This window comes from Marmota marmota, unplaced genomic scaffold, assembly GCF_001458135.2.
Source record: "Marmota marmota marmota unplaced genomic scaffold, marMar, whole genome shotgun sequence".
NCBI lineage: Eukaryota > Metazoa > Chordata > Mammalia > Rodentia > Sciuridae > Marmota > Marmota marmota.
In genome coordinates this window covers 260,738-273,522 of record NW_026000026.1, presented here as the reverse complement: position 1 = coordinate 273,522, position 12,785 = coordinate 260,738, and the positions used below count along the sequence as shown (strand labels likewise).

General features: G+C 52.0%; 1 protein-coding gene across 2 annotated transcripts in view; it reads left to right on the top strand.

Annotated features, from left to right (window-relative positions):
* Positions 1-3,866: 3,866 nt before the first annotated feature.
* The window catches only part of LOC125618928 (myelin transcription factor 1-like), a 30,682-nt gene continuing 21,763 nt past the window's right edge, over positions 3,867-12,785 (top strand). Inside the window, exon 1 of one of the 2 annotated variants that reach the window (XM_048810568.1) lies at positions 3,867-4,309. The gene's annotated coding sequence lies outside the window, so the exon portion shown is untranslated. The remainder of the gene's footprint in view (positions 4,310-12,785) is intronic. The other variant, XM_048810569.1, reaches the window with a different exon arrangement.

The following is a 12,785-nucleotide window of genomic DNA, read 5'->3' as shown; positions in this document are numbered from 1 at the left end:
CCCCGTGCCTGCAGGGCCTCCTGAGGCATTCTGGTTCCCCACTTCACCCTGTCCCCCACCCCCCTTCTGCCTGGACCAGTGGGGTCAGTCTTCAGGGCTGTGGGGAAGGCCCCCTCTCAGATCTGCCCTTCCCACCTGAGCTGACTCTCCCCCAAGCCTCAGCTCAACCTTGTCTGACAGCCCTCCCCTTCCTCACTGTGAGTGCTTTAGCAGTGGGGAGGGCAGCGCCTTTTCTTCCCCACACCCCTTCCTGGGCCCTGTGGGCTGGGCCATTGTCTGGGCCTGAGGCTACTGTGTGGGGGAAGGGAGCCTCTTTGGCAGGCTGCCGGACATCAAATGGTGATTATCTCCTACCAGTCTGATTGGCTGCTGTGGGGGGCTCCTGGAGCCCTGGGACACAGAAGTTGGTGCCCAGTGTTTTCTAGCATGAGGTGACACGTGCCAGGCCCTGGAGAGAGGCTCACCTTCTTGCCAGGATGAAGCTCTGTGGGAGCTTGCCGGGTGCGTACCCTGGCCCCCATCTCCCAGGCCTCTCCCTAGCCTGTGCTCCAACTCTGTCAGGACCCTCACCAGTGCTCAGTGCTTCCTTCCAGGCAGCTGAGGAAGTGACTGACACATGTCCTCCACCCCAGCCCCAATGCCAGCAAGGGCCCTGGGAGCCACCTGTGTACTCACTTCAGGTGGACTCTGACCTGCTGAGGATCTGACAGGAGGTGGGAGGTGGGAGGGCGGTGGGCAGGGGCCTCCTCTTAATTTACTCATCCCCGAGGTCTGCCAAGTGTGAGGCAGGCGTAGGTGTCACAGCCAGCTGGAGCTTGGGAGGGTGGCACAGAGTGTGTGAGGTCCACTGGGGCTTCCTGTGGCAGAGGGCTTTGGCCAGGCTGCCACAGCAGCCGTGTGTGAGCGTGTGAGTCTCACGAGCTGGATGCCAAATGTCTGTGAGTGCGAGACAGGCGCACAGTCAGTGCGGAGTGTGGGTACTGGGGCTCCGTTTTGTTTGCTCCATCTGCCAGGGCCTGCCTGGGGCAGCGCCCCCAGCCCTCAGCTGTTCTATACAATATTAATGCTGACCATCTCCGCTCCACACACAACGCCCTAATTGTCGCCGGCAGCATTAGGGCAGGCGCCCATCTGCGGGGAAGCTTTCAGAAGGAAACAAGGAAACCTCACCCCCAGCTGGCCACCGGAGAGGTGCTGCCAATTACAGATGCAGAAAGTTGAGACCAAGATTACTTGAAAGAGTTTTTATGAAGCAGATGAATCGACACTTGGAATGTCTGTGTGCAGATTTGCACAAGTAATTACACCTTATTTGAAATGATCTTACCAGCTAAGCGGTCATTAAGCCTGCTTCCCCAGCTCACACAAAGCACTTTCTTAGCCACAAGTCTGGTTTCACAAATTTACCCCCCTCCCCATGTGGAGTCTGAGTGCCCACGGATCGAACAGGAGTTGTTCCCCTGTGGATCTTTCCAAATTTAAAATTAAAAAGGCACATTAAAAAAAGGCACATGTAGTTTTCCCATAGATTTTTATAAAATAAAACGTAAAGCATGAGCTTCATACTTTGTAGAAAAGAAAACATTTCATGATTTAAAAAAAAAACTTGACAAATTTTCACCCCCATATAAAAAGAAAGCTTTAGATTCTACCTGGGATCTGTCACAAGCCTGGGCTGTGTGGGTTGGAGCGTTGGGTTTGGAGCCACTGTTTCCAGCCCCAGCCCAGCGGCCGCGACCCCCGAGCCTACGCACCCTCCTGCGCGCTGCGAACAAAGGCGAGCGCGGTGGGGGGAGAGCGCTGTCCAAAGTGCTGATCCGATGCCGCTTCGGCTCAGGCTCCCTCTGAGGGCTGAAGGGAGGCGGGCAAACTCCTCCGCCCGGCTGCTTTCCGAAACTCCAGCTTTGTTCTCTTGATGGTGTCAGCTAAAGATCTTGAAACTGTACTCTTCAAAACCCAGCTTCTGAGAACGACTGTGCATCCCTAACCTCCCAGCGCCGGGCTGTGGGTTCTGCCGGTTGCAGGCTCTGACGAGAAGTTTCTGGGAGCACCCCAAGCACTCCTCCAGCAGCTCCAGGCAGGTTCTGAGCCCCCTCCCGACCACTGGAGCGACACCCTGGAGCCCATGGCCACTCAGAGGGGAACGTGGGCTGCGACAAACAGGTCTGTGCGGTGCCTCCCGAGGCCCAGGGTGGCACATTTTGGTTGCTCCCTGCTCTCTCCCTGCTCTGCATTGCTCCTGAAGTTCGACTGTTAGATGTCTGAATTGAAGGTTTTCTGGGAACTTCGGAATTGCTGGGAGCAAGACTGACTCAGCACTGGGCCTTCCTTGGCTCCCACCTTCTAAGGGAGCAATGGTGCACAGAGCTGCTCCGAGCCTGCAGTCTGTCGATAAGAGTTTCATAGAATTTCTCAATGCCAAAGGTTTGGGATGTAAAATATCCAGTACTCACAGCATGTTCAGAAGAGATAGACGTGGCTTTTCAGAGTGTTCTCGGCTGAATGCATCCTTTTATGCTAATGGATACGACTTCATGAAAGAATAGAAAAATGGTAGGCAGTCACCATAGGAGCCTCAAACTGTTCTCATTTGGCTAATTAATATTTCATCCTCAGTTTGGCTGCTGCAGGCTTGCATGTATTTCCTTTTGCCTGATCCACACAATTGTCCTGCATGAGATTTGCATTTTATTTGCTGAGAATGGTGTGTATGTGTAAGGCTCCACCTTGCTTGCTCTGGGGATGGAGCCTCTTGGTTTCCATCAATGTGGACAGCTCCTACAGCATGCTGACCACAGTGGCACGCGGAGGAGGGAGCTCAGCTAACATCACCACGATTTCATGGTCTGCTCTCTCAAGAAAGTCCAATGCTCCAGTTCTTTCTTGTTCATGCTTTTGATGACCTGAGCCCTCTAGAGCTCATCGAGTATGGTGTCCCGTGTGATTTACCAAGAAAGGCTTGCTGTGCTTGCCCTCCAGGGGCCGGCTGTGTTGTCTTTGCAGGGGTCTGAATTCCCTTCCCAGTAAGTTTCCCATGCCTTGGTTCTGTTTTCTCAGTGCGAGGAGGGGACTTGGGCAGCAAACAGAATACCTGGTTCTGGAGATGCTTACCAAGGAAAGCAGTGTTCATACTGAATGTGAAAAGCCACACAGCAAACGTGGAAGTAGACGGCAGGTGCCTACAATGTGGGCACTCCCAGGGTGTGTCAGGGGGACTCTCTTGATGCTCAAAGCATAGCTTGTTTCAGACAGTTTGGAAAAGACTCAGGGAAAGACGGGACAGAGAACTTGAGCAGTGTGCTTTCCTCTGGTTGGTATGAGCTCAATGTTTTTAGGGGTTGTGTACCAATGCTCAGCAGTTTCCATTTTGTCTTTGGGAGAGTTTTGTTATTTTAAAAATTAAAAAAAGAAAAAGAGTGTGACCATGGAAAAAAAGTCTTTTTCCTGATATGTTTTCTGTGTGTGACTTTACTTTGTTGGTGTCTTTTATGCACTAAAAACAAACAAACAAACAAACAACAGCTCATCCATTTAAATTCCTGAGACTTGAATATGCAGATGAACTCATGTGTAATACTCTGGTTTGTTTGAGTAATAAATTCTTCAGCCTGTTCTTTATGATGGGAGGTCATATTCCTAACCACCAATAAATATTGTAAAGCACTTTCGCTGGAGCCATGCTAACCCAGGGCATCTGTCATTCTGGTCGCTGCTATTAGGAATTATTGGACTGAACCACTGGCAGAGAAAGCAGAGGGGGGTGAGCATGGCGGTGGTAATGTTCTCTGCCCTTTTGTGTGGTTTTCATTTTAAAAAAACCCCAACCGTGCTGCATATTGATTATGGATCAGTGAGGGCAGATATAGGCACCTTCCATTGGTGAGGCTCAGAGCAGCAGACAGGAGCTTCACTGGCCTGGGGCACCTCTCGCCCCCAATTTGGCAGATTCATCTTTCTGATGCTATACTGTAAATTTATTTCACCTCAGAGAGTAAACAGATATATTGGAGCCCCAAGGGTTCATGGGTAGCGTATTTACAAAGGAGACTCCTCCGCCAGCCCGTGCCACCGTTGCTAATGAGAGCGGTCATTAAGGAAATGAGACGGCGCCTTCGCTGGCTTAGGAGTTCGCACTGAGGGGAGAAGACATTTAATTGAAACCCGCAAGCAGGCTTCCCCACATGTGACCGCTGTGAGGGCAGCAGCTGCCTGCCCCTCCCCCGTCCTCTCTGCACCCCCCCATGTAAATTTCATGATTGCTTTCCGTGATGTCATTTTGAAGGAGGACAGACAATAGCTGTGGGGAAAGGTAAGTCACTTTATGTTCTTTTGCTGACAAAGGCAATACCCAAGGCTGGCTTTCCTCTTGGACCAGGGGGGGTGGTGCAGGCAGCAGAGTTGGCTTCTGCGAGGAGCCTCTCTTTGCAGGGAAAGCAGGTTGGGATGCTTTTTCGGTTGTTCTGAGGATGAGGCTTTCTTCTCCTCTGGTCTGCCCGGGCCCTGTTCCTCTCCTCTCTGTCCCTCCTCCTCCTCTACCCAGATTCTCGTGGGCATGTTGTGCGTCAGAGAGAAGTCATTAGGGGAGGGGGACACTGGATTGAGGCAGCAGCTTTATGGGCGTTTCTGGAAAAGGAGTGCAGCTATGTCTGGGTCCTGGGACTCCGCAGCCCCAGGCCCAGGGAGGAGGAAGATTCCTTAACTACAAGATCTCTCTGGAGCAGGGCTTTGAGCTCGGGTGTCTCAGGTGGGACTCACATCCAAGGTATGGCTCAGGGATGCTCACGGGAGCATCCTGTCTTTGCCAGTTCTGTACTTCCAAACTTTAGGAGCGACGCCCAGGGTGTGCGTCTGTGGGATCCATGTGCAGATCACTGAGCACTGCCTATTCTCAGCGCCTTCTTGTGATGTGATTGTGGGGTTGGGAAGTGTAGTATTTGTGGTGTCCGTATGACTTCATTTGCATATTTAAAATTAGGAAGTCACTTTGAGCTTTGAACACCATGATGCCATTGCCTGTAGGACAGCACGTTCTGGGGCCATGGGCTTGGCTCTGTCCACTGAACTCACAATCTTTATGCACCAGGAAAAATAAAGAAGCTGTGGTGGTGTGGTCTGGGCTGTGGGTGCTCCCTGCTAGCTCATTCCCAACCACTCTTCTAAGGCTCTTCTCTCAGCGCCACCTCTGAATCAGTAGACTCATTGGCTGGCAAAGTTGGGGATTTAATTTCTTAAACAAAACCTCTGAGGGGTGTGGGTTCGTGATCGTGTGTTGGCTTGGTCTTGGGGCATCACTATGGTGATGATAATGACAGTGGTGATTTTAATTATCTTTTAGGAGGGGGTGAGAAATTTTGCCCCAATGTTTAAAAGAAAAAAATCTTAGAGAAACCTGAGGACTTCTCTGAGGCTAGTGGCCAAGTAAACAAAAGACAGGAGGGTGTTGGGGCAAACCCGGAGAGAAGGAGCACCCGGCCAGCATTGATGGGACTCCCTCTGGCTCCTCGGAGGTGCTGGGAGAGTAGAGGTGCTGGCTCCCCCCCACAGGACTGCTGGGGAGGCCCCCAGCCCCAGGCTCATGCCCCCAGACCTCCGTTCCCATTGGTCCTTTGCTGTGATTATCATCTCCTTCCATATGGCCCTGTTAATTATCGGTAAACAAAAGAGCAGAGAGCAGGGACTGCAGCCTCACACCAGAATGCTGCTGCCAGTGGAGGCAGGACCCTCCCTGTCCTCCAGGTTGTGCTCCTTGTGCAGAGGAGGCTGGGCTGAGGCTTAGAGGCGGTTTCTTTTCAGGTAGAGGAGGCTGCTTCTCGAATTACTCTGTCCCATAAAGTTGGAGTCTGAGGCCCCCGATTGTGAGGCACCTGGCTGGTGCTGGACCTTGCAGTTTGCTGATCTAAGGGGTCAACCACAAGCCTCCAGGAGTTGGACACAGAGGTCTTTCCATTGTGTAAGGTCTGCGGTCCATGCCTCACAGATTGCAGAGCCCAGGTGTGGCCCTAGGAGTTCCTCAGGGAAGGGGGCTTCTTCTGTTGAAGTGTGACTTAGGGCATTGACACATGTTCAAAAGCAGGCCTGAGTGCTTGGAGCCAACACTGTAGCCCTGTGACCCAAGTGCTATGGTGCTGGGCAGGGAGGGTCCACTCTGAGAAGACTCACTCATCGAGCCTCTAGGCTGTAGTGCTGCTGCTGTGTGCGGCTGGACCCCATTGAAAACCTGTGTGTACCCAGAGACGTCAGGAGGGACTGGAGGGAGTGTGCTGGCAGGGGGCCTGTGCTGGACTCCCCAAGCAGCCGACAGGCACATGCCGGTTATAGTGTCCACATGGACAGGGCCAAGAGCTTGGCTTGCCTCCAGCCCGTGGTGGGCAGTCTTCTGATGCTGCCCGGATCCCCACCCCTTCTCCCTGTCCCCTAGACCTTTTCTGGTTGGGGTTAGTGAATATGCAGACGAGGACATGGGGACACTGTGTGTGAGTGAGTGGCACTGGGTAGAGGATGCTGCACTACATTGGCCCACCAACTCCCTTGCCAGTCAGAGCTCAGCTGCCCACTTTCCTGGAGCCGTCCCTGCCCAGCAGTGGCTACTTGCAATGCTGGTTTGCTTGGTCCAGCACTGGATGGACACAGCAGGTGAGGGACCTGCAGTCTGAAAAAGTGCCAAAGACCTCCTTGGCCTCCAGCAGCTGGTTGATGAAAGCAGGCAGGCGTGTGGGGACAGAGTGCTCCTGGACGGGCTTGGTGCAAGAGGTATGGCTGCTTTGCGGAAGGGAGAGTGAGGCTGGGCTGGGTTGGGGTGGGTTCAGGGATAGCCAGAACACCTTGGTCAGCACTGGACCTGGAGTGGACAGGGAGGCAGGGAGTCTGTACACCTGGCAGAGCTCAGGGGTGACTGTGAGGCAGGTAGTGGCTCTGATGGTCAGCTGCGCCATGGGCAGGCTGGGCAGTGGTCAGTCAGCCAGACTCACATGTTACTCAGGCATCCTGGAAGCGTTCTGGCCATCCCAACCCTGGAAAGCCCTGTTCAGAGCCTTTAGTTGTGGGCTTATCCCTTGCAGAACCCTGAGGAGTGGGGCTGTCCTCCGGGCCCCTGCTGTCCCCCAGCTCTTCAAGCCTCCTACCTTTAGGGCTGCTCCTTCTACTCTCTCCTTGTGAATACTTATGAACAACCCAAAAGTTAGTTATCTACAGAAATAGTTCTCATGGGAATTTTGTGGTGTGAGTTTAAGGAAAATGGTCTTTGGGGCCAGTCAGAGGGGAAAGAGCCACGTTTCCCAGAAGGGAAGACAGCGGGGTGACTGTGCTGCTCCCTGCAGGCCTAGAGCCCGCGGTGCCCACGGCATGCGTTCAGCGTGTGTGCTGGGGCTTTGGTCCAAGGTGCTCCCACAGCCTCTTGACACTCTCAGCACATTTTCCATCTTCCATAGATGCTGAATTGCCCCAGATGTCATTTAAAATACCCAAGAAAGGTGAGAGAGGGCACTTTCACCTGAACTGAGAGGCTCTTAATCTCAAGCCTCTGAGGAGGTGCTGCAGAGAGGACAGATTGATAAGCACCTGTGCTGGGAAGCAGCTCTCGGGTCCTGCCATTGACCTCCAGAGGGGCCCTCCTGATGTGTCTGGGGCTCCTCCACATGCTGTGCTTTCCCTGTAAGATGGGTTTCACTGTTGCTTCATTCTTTTTTGTCAGTTTTAAATTAGCACTTTAAGAAAGAAATGCAATGTTATTTAAATTTTTTTTTTATGTACTTGTAGATGGACAGTATGCCTTTATTTATTTATTTTTCAAGTCGTGCTGAGGATCGAACCCAGTGCCTCACATATGCTAGGCAAGTGCTCTGCCACTGAGCTACATACAGCCCCAACCCCAACTGCTGTGTGGTGTTCTTTGGGGTTGCTTGTAGCTGTTTGGACATACTCTCTAGGTCTTGAGTTTATGAGGGGCAGTGGCCTTGGAGAGTGGCCTGTCCAGGAGGTTGTAGGGGGACTGCCCTCAGAGTGGAAGTCAGCCTAGGTTTTCATTGCACAGGGTGGTTAAGCAAGTTGGGAATGAACATGTGTGACCCAGGCATGGGGAAGAGAGTTGGAGACACCACGTGGCCTGAACTGTTGGTAGACTGCTTGCCTGGCCCCCTCACCCTGTGCTTGACTTCACCCCTCAATCTTGTTCAGCATCATGTTCAGTGTTGGTCTGAGGACTCATGCAGAAGTCAGCTGAGGCTTCTCCTAGTTCCCATTTTGTTGCCTAGAACTACACTTTAGGGGAGCAGAGGGTCTGGGATCTGCAGGACAGAGCTCTCTGTCAAGTTCTGTTTGGTTGGGCAGGAGCTTGGATATTCCATGGAGACCCTAGGGCCTGCTTAGAAGCCCCTGGCAGTTCCCCAGATCTCAAACCAGCAGGATTTAGGTGGCCTCCCATTAGTGGCCCAGACTCCAAGGCCCTGAGATCCATCCTTTACTTCTGTGACCCTGGTGAGTGGCTCTGTCTAGTACTTGGGACTTCTCACCCACAGGCTTGTGGAATTGTGAGAGTGAGACAGTTCTAGCAGCAGTCTTCTGTGGGTAGCCCAGGGGACCCTGGTGCAGGGGCCTCTTGTTCTTCTCTGACTTGCATAAAAGACTCTCTCAGTTCTGGGCTTCCTGGGGACCCTGGCTTCGGTGGTTCAAAACTATCTGCTCAGTTCCAAAACTGTTAACAATTGGTTTGTGAATCATCAGTTTGCAGGTGAAGTTTTATAATTTCTTGCACATTCTATTCTTTTTTAAAAAATATATTTATTTTTTAGTTGTAGTTGGACACAACACCTTTATTTCACTTATTTATTTTTACGTGGTGCTGAGGATCGAACCCAGGGCCTCGCACGTGCGAGGCGAGCGCTCTACCGCTGAGCCACAACCCCAGCCCTCACATTCCATCCTGACCAAAGTTTTGCTTAGGAAGAAACAGGGACTTAAGGAATTGGGAGGGCTTGTGATAGTCAATATTTTTTTTCCATTGACACAGAGCTATTGAGGGGAAAAAAAAGGCCTGGGGTGTGAGGGGGAAAAGAGACAGCCTGACACTGTTGTTAACCATTGCCCTATGTGAGGTGAGTGGTCTAGCTGGGCTTGGGATGCTCACCAGGAGCCTTCTTCCCAAGGCCCCAGCTAGCCCTGCCACGCCTTCCTGTCCACACCCAGTCAGGGCTGGAGGGCATCCCCAGCCCCAGCCAGGTTATCCCCAGAAGACCTGGACGCAGTCCCCAGCTCCTTTTATCTCCTGCTGTTGGAGTTTTACTTCTCTTTCAAGGCTTAGTGCAGATGCTACCTGGATCCTTGGGTCACTGGCCTATTACTTTCACCAGTCTCATTTTTTTTTTGCTTTTTAATTTTTATTTTATTTAAAAATATTTTTATCTGTTCTTTTTTAGTTATATGTGACAGTAGAATGTATCATACATACCTGGAGTATAATTTCCCATTTTTGTGGTTGTACATGAGGTGGAGTTACACTAACCCTGTATTCATATATGGACATAGGAAGGTAACGTCTGACCAGTCTCACCTTTGAAATACCTTTCCTGCCAGGTGCTGTGGTACCTGTAATCCCAGTGGCTCAGGAGGCTGAGACAGGAAGGTCATAGATTCAAAGCCAGCTTCAGCAACTCAGTGAGGCCTTAAGCAACTTAGTGAGACCCTATCTCAAAATGAGAAATTAAAAGGGCTGGGGATGTGGCTCAGTGGTCAACAGCCTGTGGGTTCAATCCCTGGCACAAAAAAAGAAAACAAGCAAGCAAGCAAACCAACTCGGCTGGCATATTGCAGATGTGAGGGGGTCTCTTCTTTCCCCCAGCGGAGCCTGTGATTGCTGGCTTGGGGCCACAGGCGACCCACTCAGGCTTACCTGACCCAGGAGCTTGTGACTCCAGGCTCCCTGTCAACACAGTGCTGGGAGCTTTCCAAAGCCGACTGGATGTAGCCAGAGACGGACTGAGTTTGGCTTTGACGAAGAGGTGGAGGTTGGGCCCTGCCTTCTGGCCACTGGAGACTATGCCTACCCAGATAAAGAGTAGGCAATGAATTTACACTGAAGGGATTATTATTTTTTTAATTGTCTGGTTTTTAGATTTGTGTGTGTGGGGGGGCTTCTAGGTGTGGTGGCACACACCTGTAATCCCAGTGGCTACGGAGACTGAGGCAGGAGGATCACGAGTTCAAAGCCAGCCTCAACAACAGCCAGGCACTAAGCAACTCAGTGAGACCCTGTCTCTAAATAAATACAAAATAGGGCTGGGGATGTGGCTCACTGGTCAAATACCCCTGAGTTCCATCCCCAGTATAAAAAAAAATATATTTTTGGGGGGCTAGGTTATTGTTACATTTGCACATACACCATGCCCAACCCTGGCCTCGGTAAGTCGGTCACACCCAGCCATGGTCGCCTTTTAGGGTTTCATGTCTGCATCAAGCCCAGTCAGCTGTGAGTGTCCCCTCCCCAGGACACACCAGGAGGCTATTTTCCCAGCCTCTAGGTTATAGACAACTTGCTACCTTCTCTCCTCAGGAGACTTCTTCCTAGGTGCATCTGTCTGAGAGAAAGAAAAGTGGGATTTGTTATTCAATTTGCAACTGGCCAGGCTTTGCACCCCCTGAAAGCTGCCCAAAGCTGAGGGAGGAGCCAGCTTCAGGGGCGTGGTCCATCCCTGTTGCTGTCTTGCCTATGCCTTCCTCCTCCGGTTCCCTTGGTCTTGGCTCATCTGGCTGTGAATCACAGGTCAGAACCGCTGATGGGCCCAGCTCCTTCATCTCCCCAGCTTCCGTGCTTGGCTAGTAACCTGTGCTTCCCGCACCTGGAGGGACCAGAGCCAGCCGGTGGGAGAGTTGGAGTCTTACTCTCCTCCCCACAGAGCCCTCTGGGGCTTTGAAAGCCTGTGCAGGGGGCGTGACCTTGGGACCTGGGAGGACATCTCCCTGCAGGTGTTCAGACTGTGAGTGAAATGTTCGCATTTTCTTCAAACTTTGTTCCCTGTTGGCTCTTTGTGGACCAAGCACTGTGCATCCGGGGTGGGGAATTATCAAGCACCCGTTTCCTCTGGGTTTCCAAGTTGGAAAGGCAGCACTAGGCTCTTGCTTCACCTTGGACCCCAGAGCCTGGGCCGTGGCCAAACCTGCCCTGGAGCAGCTCCCTGGGCTTGCCTTCTCTACACATAAGGGTTTGGGCAGAGATCCTGGAGGAACTGGGAGTGGGAGAAAAAGAATGGAACTATTTTCAAGACCCCCCCACCCACAAGGGCTTTGAGGTGGCAGCACCTGCTGCCTCCATGTGCAGTCTGGGGCCCTTTGCTTTCTGAGCTGAGTCTACGTGAACAGTTTGTGCAGGGATGGTGACACACCTCCTTCCAGCTGGGTTGTCAGGACCTCAGTAAAGTTGGGCATCAGGGAAGGAGATGGTTTCTCCTTTCTCTGGGCTGGAGGACTGGGCTGTTCTGACCAAGAGAGTTTCTGGTGCTTGGTTAGGGAACACTGAGCAGAGTTCTAGCTGCCCTCTTGTCCTGGGGCTGGGGTGGGGCCAGCGCCAGCCCCATTCTCTTAGTTCAGGGCCCAATCTGCCTCTCCTGTCCTGCTTGTAGAGGAGTGAGTGGGGACTGGGTCTGCCGTACCCCAGGATTCACACAAGCCAAGTCTGGCGGTGCCTAGTCTGAATAGGTGTCTTGGATCATGGCCTACAAGGCAGCCTCATTGTCTACCAACTTCCTTTCCTGACATAGGACAGGGCTGGCTGCCTTGGGGGGCAGCAGCAAGTGGGGGCACCTTCCCTGGGCTTAGGGCTTATCATTGACCTGTGGCCTGGCTTTGCCAAGGGGGATGGTGTCAGGGAAGGAGGGAGCCCATCAGTGCCACTCAGAACTGCATCTGTTTCTTCCTCCTGAGCTCTTCCTTCAGCACCTTTCCTGTTGCCCTTATTCTGGAAATCACCTCCTCTGACTCCTTGCCTGGGGTGTGGTGTCTGTGCTGTTCCCTGGGGCTCCAGGAGCATCCTGGGGTCATGCCAGCCAGCAGGTGGAGATCAGGGCTGAGCTTTGAGGTCAACTTGGGGCTCAGGAAGTTCCTGCCTCAGAACTTCTAGAGCAGGTTGCCTGGTCTGCTCTGGGTTCTAGCCTCGGAGGCCCTGCAACCCTGGGGTAACACTGGTGATCCAGTGACACTGTGCCCTGAGCTGGGCACACTCCTCCCCTGCTGGCAGCCTGGATGGCAGGCCTCCTGGGGCGCCAGTCATATGACTTAGTTTGGAAAGTCGTTATTACTGCCTAGCAGTTGAGCTGTAGTTTTTGCAGCATTGGTAAGGTTAAAAGAAATGATGATAATAATATAAGAAAGACTCAGCCACAGCGACTGCCTGTAACATGCTATTTGCATTTTTAAGGAAATACTTCTTTGAGGCAGCTTGGGTGAAAGGTCACTATTTGCATATAAATGGGAAAGAAAGTGTATGATGCTGGAGGTTACATCCATATTATTTTCTCAGCAGTGAGCTGCTGTTGGAGAGATTAAGGGACAGGGCTTGCATTTGGCTTTTATTGAATAGAGAAAGTACCAGCAAGACTGAGTTAGAAGCAAAATAATGAAAGAAATGTGCAAAGCTGTAGAATTGCCGACTCCCCCTGTCCACCCCTCCTTCTCTCATTTTCACCTAAACTCAGCAAAAGCAGGTCTGTCTGCTCTGCTCAGCAACTCTTCAGTACTTCTCTCTGGATTCTAGCTTAAAAAAAAAAAAAAAAAAAAAAAAAAAAAAAAAAAAAAAAAAA